Source organism: Crotalus tigris, unplaced genomic scaffold (genome assembly GCF_016545835.1).
Source record: "Crotalus tigris isolate CLP2741 ecotype Arizona unplaced genomic scaffold, ASM1654583v1 scf7180000023746.1698619, whole genome shotgun sequence".
Taxonomy (NCBI): Eukaryota; Metazoa; Chordata; class Lepidosauria; order Squamata; family Viperidae; genus Crotalus; species Crotalus tigris.
The window spans coordinates 153,675-161,313 of NW_024100155.1; the positions used below are offsets into that span (position 1 = coordinate 153,675).

Genomic DNA, 7,639 nt, shown 5'->3' on the forward strand with positions numbered 1-7,639 from the left:
TGGGAAGTGGGGTCTAGGACTGGGACCAGATCTTGAGCTGTGGTTTGCTAAGTGGCTGATTTGAGGACAAGTGAAATCTTGATTTGTGGTTTGCTAAGTGAGTGATCTGAGGATGAAGCCTGCCTCTCAGCAATGTCAAGAAAGCCAACCGAGATCTGGTTTAACGGTGCCCCTTTCGCCTACTGACCGTAAGGTGGGTGCAATCGATGGAGACAAGTCAAATTATATGGATTTTCGCATAGACGGAATGTGTTTCTGAGGGCGCCAGGCCTTCCTATCGTCAGGTTTGCTCTGCACGTGAGTCATTAATCCTAACGCAACCACAGAAGAAGGCAAACCCCACCGATAGAGGTGGAGGAGAAACGAAGGCTGGAAAAGGTGCATCCATCCCAGAAATGGCACATATAAGGCCTACATTTTGGTGCTGCTAAAACGATCAAGCACGACTGTTGTTAGGGGGTCAAACCCTCCAGAGTTCTCCTCCCTGTGCAAATACATTCTAGCAAAGATCTTTTTAATTAGCGATGAGGACCACTCACATTGAGGATCTCTTGTAAGCTTCAATGAAGCACTCCTTAGAGACTAACTTATAGCTAGAGTGCTAGAATGGAGTAGAGTTTGCAAAGAGGAGGAGGAGGAGAAGGAGGAGGAGGAGCAGTGTGGGGTCCTTGGTGCTTTCTGAGCTTGCTTGTTTTGTTGCAGACGTTTCATGACCCAACTAGGGAACATCATCAGTGCTAGAATGGAGTAGAGTTTGCAAAGAGGAAGAGGAGGAGGAGGAGGAGGAGGAGGAGGAGGAGGAGGAGGAGGAGGAGGAGGAGGAGGAGGAGGAGGAAGACAACGACTATGGGGTCTTTGGTGCTCTCTGAGCTGGGTGATTTTCTTGCAGACATTTCATGACCCAACTAGGGAACATCATCAGTGTTGGAAAGGAATGGTAAGTGCTAGTAGAGAGAACAAACCCCACTCCCTGCTAACTCTGATGATGTCATCTAGTTTGGTAATGAAACATCTGCAAGGGAAGAGGAGGAGGAAGACTGTGGAGTCCTTAGTACGCTCTGAGCTTGCTTGTTTTTTTGCAGACATTTCATGACCCAACTAGGGAACATCATCAATTCTTAAATGGAATAGAGTTTGCAAGGAGAAGGAGGAGGAGATGATGATAATAATGATGGAGTATTTGGGCAATTCACCTCTTATTTTTAAAACATCCTGCTTCATTTCAACAAAAAGGATGTTTTCCTTTTTCCTTTTGCAGTTTTAATTCTATTTTAATTATTATTATTATTATTATATAATGATATTTAGAGAATGACTGTTTTACATTTTTAGCATTTTATTGGCTCGCTGTATATCACCCAGAGTGGCTTTCCGTGAAATGGGTCCTATAGAAATTTGATTAATACATAAAACACTTCAACGGCACTGTATTACCTCAGAGTGAGCAAGATGGCTCCCGGTTGGCTAAAAACATTGATTGAATTATTTCTCTCATCCCTTGGAGGACATTTGGAGACCAGACGTCTAAAGTCCTACTTCTGGAACAAAGAGCAAATGATCAGCGGGGTATTGGGTGACATCAATCCATACGGCAGAGTCTGAAGGATTAGAAGTCTGCAAACTTCCTTAAATTGCAAAATATATAGGAAAAGACAAAGTAGTTGAACTGCTACCTTTGCTACATTCCAATATTGGAGGAGCCAAACTATTTTCCAAAGCACCAGAGGGCAGGACAAGAAACAACGGATGGAAACTGACCAAAGAGAGAAGCAACCTGGAATTAAGGAGAAACTTCCTAAAAGTGAGAACAATTAACCAGTGGAACAGCTTGCCACCAGAATAAAGTTCTTCACTGGAGGTTTTTAAGAAGAGACTGGACAGCCACTTGTCTGGGATGGTATAGGTTCTCCTGCTTGAGCAGGGGGGCCGACTAGAAGACCTCAAAGGACCCTTCCAACTCTTTTCTGATTCTGATTCTAAACTCCTTTCTATGTCTCATCCCTCTTTGCCTCTTTTTTGGATATGATTTTCCTTTTTAATGTTGAAAGAGAATTGGGGTGTGAATGTACATAATTATGGACAGGAAATGATTTAAATGTTTTTTTAAAACCCCAAATATATCTGCCTTCCCTAAGGTAAAGTCTAATCTCTGAACATTAAGAGGTTATTCAGATCGAGTCTGCCTTTCCTCTAATTTTATTATTTTTGTTGTCATTGTAAACGCCTTGGGAAATGGAGTTTTGCTTTTGTTTTTTTCCTTTCAGAAGGCTACCGACCTGCTTGTAATACACGTGCCTGAGATTCTCGGTACACAGCAATCAGGCTAGCCCTACACAAAGCACTCTGCAATTTGAATATTGATTTGTGAAGGTTTGGTTTGCTTTTCTCTCGTGTTTTTGTGCTGGCCTTGCATCGTTAATGTGATCAGGCCTGATCAAGGAATATCCTTACTGGCCAGGTAGGTAAAAGAAAAATAATAATAATGCAGAATTGCTGAGCTTAGAAGAAGAAGAAAAAAAACTTTCCTGTCTTGGCCAGCGCTGCTGCATTTGACAAAAATGCACAGTCAAGAATCCAGAGGTTCCAGGTCTGCTCTGGAATCTCTACATTTTTCCCACGGGTGTCAAGCCATCCTACTCCTTTACTGCCCACACAATAATTGAGGTCTGCTCTCCTGACACCCCACAGAATAGAATAACAGACTTGGAAGGGACCTTGGAGGTCTTCCAGTCCAACCCCCCTGCTCAGGCAGGAAACCATTTCAGACAAATGGTTGTCCAGTCTCTTTTTAAAAACTTCCAGTGTTGGAGAATTCACAACTTCTGGAGGCAGGTTAATTGTTAATTGTTCTAACTGTCAGGAAATTTCTCCTTAGTTCCAGGTTGCTTCTCTTCTCTCCATCCATTGCTTCTTGTCCTGCCTTGAGGTGCTTTGGAAAATAGCTTGACTCCCTCTTCTTTGGGGCAGCCCCTGAGATATTGGAAGACCCCCATTATGTCCTTCTCTTCATTAAACTAGACATACCCAATTCCAGCAACCGTTCCTTATATGTTTTAGCCTCCAGTCCCCTGATCATCTTTGTTGCTCATCTCTGCACTTTTTCTAGAGTCTCAGCATCTTTTTTACATTGTGGTGACCAAAACCGGATGCAGGATTCCAAGTGTGGCCTTACAAAAGCAATATAAAGTATCAATACTTCACGTGATCTTGATTCTATCCCTCTGTTCATGCAGCCCAGCACTGTGTTGGCTTTTTTGGCAGCTGCAGCACACGGCTGGCTCTTATTTAGGTGATTGTCTACTAGGACTCCGAGATCCCTCTCACAGTTACTACTATTGAGCCAGGTACCACCTATACTGTACGGGTGCATTTGGTTTTTCTTGCCTAAATGTAGAACATTACTTTTTTCACCATACAAGGTCTCCAAACGCAAAAGGTATAATAAAGCTGCCAAGCAAGGCTGGGGTTCAGTTCACCCCCTCTTCCTTCAATCATTTTTTGCTCCACTTCAGTTTAGATCCTTCGTCTGAAACGAAGACTCAGGAACCTGATTTATTGTCTTCCAGTGCTAGGACTAGTTAAAACATTCCTAACCTCTTTGGGAGTAGCCTGTCTTTTCCAGTTGTGTAGCTAAGTACTTTAAGAAAAAGCGGTTTAACAGGGCCCTTCTCCTTTGCAAGACCGAGAATTTTGCAGGAGAGAAAAGGGGAGAAGAAATAATTAATCTTAACCAGCCTTCATGGAAGCCAAGCAATTTTTTAATTTTCATTCACTGGTCAAGATGACTACTCTTTAGAGTAAGGCCAAAACCCTAAGCAGCATTTAATTGGAAGAAGATGTTTCCATTCTCTTCTCTGGGTTTGGATTAGGAAGAGAATGGGAGAGTCTCTTTTATTGCAAGTCCAAAACCAGTAACAGAGGAATGTTGATTCATGGGAATAGCAATATTACATTCCCTTCCTTCCCCACGTCCAGAAGTAGCACTGTAGATCACAGCAAATTCCTCCAGATTTCTCCAGCAGCTTCTGACCTTCAGTGAATACCATTTTCGCAGTCATGTGCACCACCAGAAAGATCAGAATAACAGAGTTGGAAGGGTCCTTGGAGGTCAGCTAGTCCAACCCCCTGCTCTGGCGGGAAACCCTATCCCATTTCAGACAGACGGTTGTTCGATCTCTTCTTCAAAACCTCTGGTGTTGGAGCACCCACAACTTCTGGAGGCAGGTTGTTCCACTGGTTAATTGTTCTCACTGTCAGGAAATTCCTCCTTAGTTCTAGGGCAGGGCTTTTCAACCAGTGGTACGGGTACCACCTGTGGTACATTGGCACCTGGCAGGTGGTACGCGACCATCCTAGAAAAGTGATAGCAGGGGAGGGGAATGAGCTGAACCGGTGGCAGCACCACACAAGCCTGAGCGAGAGATGGCTGGAGCTGCAGGGCTGTCGGGGCTCAGCGGAAGCGCCAGGATCATTGTTGCTTTCCAGCTGATTGGTGCTTCTTCAGGGCTCAGCAGAAGCACCAGCATCAGCGCCATTTTCTATTCTATTTTATTCTAATTTTATTCTCTATTCTAATTTTATTTTCTATTCTATTCTATTCTAATTATTTCATTTTCTATTCTATTCTAATTTTATTCTCTAATCTATTCTATTCTATTCTACTCTATTCTAAATATTTCATTCTATATTTCTATTTTATTCTACATTTCTATTCTATATTTCTATTTTATTCTATTCTAATTATTTCATTTTCTATTCTATTCTAATTTTATTCTCTAATCTATTCTATTCTACTCTACTCTATTCTAAATATTTCATTCTATATTTCTATTTTATTCTACATTTCTATTCTATTCTATTCTAATTATTTCATTTTCTATTCTATTCTAATTTTATTCTCTAATCTATTCTATTCTACTCTACTCTATTCTAAATATTTCATTCTATATTTCTATTTTATTCTACATTTCTATTCTATTCTATTCTAATTATTTCATTTTCTATTCTATTCTAATTTTATTCTCTAATCTATTCTATTCTACTCTACTCTATTCTAAATATTTCATTCTATATTTCTATTTTATTCTACATTTCTATTCTATATTTCTATTCCATTCCATTCCATTCTATTCTATTCTATGCATTAATTTTTTTTTTCATGTCAAGCCTGATGATCCTTGCAAATATGCATCCAGCAGCATCTCATTACAGACTTCCTCAAAGCCTCTGACTCATTCATCTAACATAGGGGGAAGATTGTGGGAGAATCTAAATGCCCAACAAATAGGGAACAATTCAGTGACTGCATTTATTTAGGATGCACATTAATCGGAAAGGAAGTCACCCTTTGCATTGGTAAGCAGGCGTTGCTTCACCTGGTAGAGCACAGCATGAACAAAATTCCCCCCCCCCCTTTCCAAGGGGAATCAGGGTAAGAGCTGAACAAAAGTTGCTTCTGAACCTTCCTCAATGAATAAAAGACATCTCCTCTTGGTCCTTGTTGGAAAAAAATTGAGCGTTCTCTTCTCCCATGGAAAGGAAAGGGAAATTAAGCTGCATTTTGTTCCGCAAGCGGGCTAACCATTCGTATGGGGAGGAAGTCAGCGCCTTCCCCCGTTCCAACTTCGTAGGAGCTTTAAGGAGAAAATTGGAAATTCAGAAGGATACTCCAGATGGTGACTTTCTGTGCTCTGCATTCCTGTTCAGGAAGGACAGAATAGTCATTACGCAAGAGCTGTGCGGCGTCGGGGGGGGGGGGGGGGAGAGAAGGCCGCAGCGCAGTTATGTGTGACTTTCATGAGATGAACACAATTCCCCAAATCAAGAAAGTCATTATGAATGGAGAAGAAAAGGATTCCTTTATCCTCACAACATCTCTCCTTTGGGGGGGTGGGGGTCCAGGAGACTGTTTTAGAAATATGTTTCAGAAATCCAGCTTCAAGAAACCAGGGCTTGTGACAAGGCCCCCCCATGTGAGGAGAAATTTTAATGGAATATTTGATCGTATTGACTTGCATCTAAACGGCGCTGCAATCGATGTTAATCTTTCATTAAAGTCATTTGATAAATAGGAATACCTCGGTCCTTTTCCTAACTACACAGATTTAAAGATTCACCAGAGCACCAGAGGGAAGGACGAGAAACAACGGATGGAAACTGATCAAGGAGAGAAGCAACCTGGGATTAAGGAGAAACTTCTTGACAGTGAGGACAATTAACCAGTGGAACAGCTTGCCACCAGAAGTTGTTGGTGTTCCATTACTGGAGGTTTTTAAGAAGAGGCTAGACAGTCACTTGTAAGAGATGGTATAGGTTCTCCTGCTTGAGCAGGGGCTGGACTAGAAGACCTCCAAGGTCCCTTCCAGCTCTATTCCAATTGATTGATCCCTGGAGGTTTTTAAGAAGAGACTGGACAGTCACTTGTCTCAGATGGTATAGGATCTCCTGCTTGAGCAGGGGGCTGGACTAGATGACCCCCAAGGTCCCTTCCAGCTCTATTCTAGTCTAAAGACACTAGAATAAATGCAGCCTAGGTCAATGCAGCCTACTGACCAACCCTAAACATCCCTTTTTCACTTTACACCCTTGGAAGTTGTGAAACGAAGATACTCCTGGATTGACCCAGATCATCCTTTTGCGATATTTTAAATTGGAAACTCCAGTTTGGGTGGGCTGCTTTGCTTCAAGAGCACAACGAGAGTCTTCCTGAGAGTTGGGGTAGATATTGCAAAAAAAAAAAAAAAAAAAAAAAGGTGCGATGGCTCCTCCAGATGCTTCCCCACATGCCTCTCCAGTTGTCAGCTCGGAGGAGAATGAATCAGTTCCAGGCATGGAACTGGAGGGGAGTTGGTCAATGGCTCCAAGCAGCCATCTAAGAGGCATTTGGCTCAAACACAGCTGCAGCAGGACAGCCCTGAGGCTTCAGGTGAGGAAAGCATGCAGCTGCAGCTGGTCAGTGATGAGGAAGAGGAACTGCCCTCCACACCTGATCAGAGAAGACGTAGGGCAGAGAAAAGGTAGGAGCAGCAGAGGTCAGTCAGATTACTCACGAGGAGGCTACCTCGTCGTTCTTGATGGGCTGCACCAGAAGCTGGCTCTTTAGCGCAGCAGAGAGATGGAGACGACGCTTGGAACAATGTGTTCATTTCCAAGCTGCGTGTTTCCTGGTTGCTGTAATCCCAGTATTGCTTTTGATTGATGCCGTGTCTTTGGATTGTGCCTTGTGAACTCTGGACTTGTCTTGCCTCGTCCACTCTCTTGTATTGTGGCTTTAATCTGGCCTGGTGGGTTTATCTAGTTTGGGAAATTTTCAGGTGGACTCACTGGCCATTGCTCTGTGGATTCACATTGGCCTATCCTAAAGGTGCCACTGGACTTCGTTGTTTTCCTTTGAAGACATTTCGCTTCTCACCCAAGAAGCTTCTTCAGCTCTGACTGGATGGTGAGGAAATGGAAAGATTTATACTCCTCGCAGAGAGCTGGTCATTTGCCTCCTTTTAGAGCAGTGGTTCTCAACCTGTGGGTCGGGACCCCATTTGGGGTCGAACAACCATTTCACGGGGGTCGCCAAACAACGCAGTCTGCCATTTTTTCCCCCCTTTTCCTTAGCTGTGCTACTCCCTTTTATTCTATTGGCTTT

The 7,639-nt window shown here is 42.8% G+C and overlaps 1 protein-coding gene across 1 annotated transcript in view; it reads right to left on the reverse strand.

Annotated features, from left to right (window-relative positions):
- Positions 1 to 1,723, reverse strand: part of LOC120298121 (spermatid perinuclear RNA binding protein) — an 85,872-nt gene extending 84,149 nt beyond the window's left edge. Inside the window, exon 1 of the mRNA XM_039321500.1 lies at positions 1,435 to 1,723. The gene's annotated coding sequence lies outside the window, so the exon portion shown is untranslated. The remainder of the gene's footprint in view (positions 1 to 1,434) is intronic.
- Between the last annotated feature and the right edge of the window lie 5,916 nt (positions 1,724 to 7,639).